Source organism: Callorhinus ursinus, unplaced genomic scaffold, assembly GCF_003265705.2.
Source record: "Callorhinus ursinus isolate GAN/ISIS: 27379988/994484 unplaced genomic scaffold, GSC_fseal_2.0 scaffold4, whole genome shotgun sequence".
NCBI classification, from domain to species: domain Eukaryota; kingdom Metazoa; phylum Chordata; class Mammalia; order Carnivora; family Otariidae; genus Callorhinus; species Callorhinus ursinus.
Genome location: NW_027397066.1, coordinates 24,471,796 through 24,473,843, shown reverse-complemented (window position 1 = coordinate 24,473,843; position 2,048 = coordinate 24,471,796).

Sequence of the window (2,048 nt, the reverse complement as noted above, 5' to 3'; positions counted from 1 at the left end):
AATGTATACTTTTTTATACATTGAAAATGTATACATTTTCAAATAAATGTATACTTTATTATTTTAAATAAGAAAATGGGGAAATATCCATGTTACCTCATTGTTGGTATTTTGAATTCAACCATTTTCCTCTGCCAACAGACACGTGCTCATGCAGTATTGATTCTTGCATTCAGTGGCTATTGGCCATGTGAAGATCATTTTGATGGCTGTGTTAAAAAAGGCAAGCAAATATAAGGTATGGTCTCACCATGACATCCTGACTTTTTGTAAATAAACTTGTTGCAAAACAAAACAAAGATTATCATATTTATAAAATGTAATGCAAATGTCAGCCAATTTGGTGATTTCAAGTCTTTTGTATGCCATACTCACTTCATTCTTTAATATTTAAATATTAACTATCATATTTCCTTATTACATATGATGGGAAACCCAGTATCTCCCAAAAACTTCATCATTGGTCAAGAAACTTAAATTTCTCTTTAGGGTCAATGTTCTGAATCCATTGAATTTCATATTCCTGTACAAAAGTTATACTGAATATGTCACTGCCTTCTTCACTCTCCAAAATAACACAGTTTAAGAAGTTTTGAGTTAATGAGAGTGGAGTTGTCTTGCAGCATATAGCTCATCATGAGAATCACTTTCTAGTAGAATATGCTGGGTTTGGGTGTGGATTATTCTGCACAAAAGTCAGGCTGTATGGAATTCTGGTTCTACTAGATCCAACATCTGTGAATGTGGGTGATTTTCTCTATTTGTGTCTCAGTTGACTTACCTGGAGATAGTGAGAATTCTGAGTTAATATTTGCAAGTTTTATTGCTGACCTACTTTCTGTTTGCTGGCACATTTTTCTGCCCCCCCCCCCACGTGCTGTTTTATGGATATCTCAGAATCTTAAAAGTTTCTGCCATTTTATCATGTAGAGAAAATTTTTCTTTTCTTTTTATTTAAGATTTTATTTATTTATTTGAGAGAAAGAGAGAGAGAGAGAAAGAGAGCATGAGCCGGGTAAGGGGAAGAGGGAGAAGCAGACTCCCCACTGAACAGGGAGCCCATGGGGCTCAATCCCAGGACCTGGAGATCATGACCTGAGCCAAAGGCTGAGGCTTAACCGATTGAGTCACACAGGTGCCCGGAGAAAATTTTTCTTCTTGTTTTTTCTCCATAGCCCATTTTGGCCATGACTTCAGGGTTGTTTTTGTATTGCTTAAGGGTATCAAGATATTGCCCTGAACCAGGGTTTGGCAAACTTTTTCAGCAAAGGGCCAAATGATAAGTATTTTAAGCTTTGCAGGCCTTAAGGTATACGTTACAACTACTCAATTCTGCTCTTATATCTCAAAAATATAGCCATAGAAAACACAAACACAAATGGGCAGATTGTGTTTCAATAAAACTTTACAAAAACAGGTGGCTTTTGCCCATAAGCCATAGTTTGGCTATCCCTGTAATGAAACATGAGTGTGTCAGGCAGTACAAATACCTGTAGACTATAGTTTGCTGATTCCAGCATTAAAGAAAGTCAGATTGATGTTTTAAGATAATTTTAAGAAATATTTTATAAATGCAACTTTATGTTATATAAATGCCATACACTATATACAGTAAAACAATAATAAAATGAGCACCTGAGGATTCAACATCTGAATTATCCAGTAGAGCATGACCAGTACAATTAAAGTTCCCTCTGTTGCCCTTTAAATTATATGACTTCCTTTTTCGGCTTCCTCCACCACATCTCTCACTGCTCTCTGAAAAGAATTATTAACTATACATTATTTTCTTGGTTTTCCTTATCAGTTGATCCTTCTTATTTGTGGTATTTATGTTACATAAAATTGAGGTGAACACTGAATTAGCAAATACAGAACTGTCGCTCTTAGGCAAAATATGAGGACACACACACATCTCACATAGATTACTATCTTTAACCATAGAAACAACTCAACTTTGTAAATTTGATTTTATTTTACACAAGAGGAAACAAGGTTCAGAAGTGTTACGTGACTTGCCTGAGGCTGCCCCCTAACAGATGCCAGGG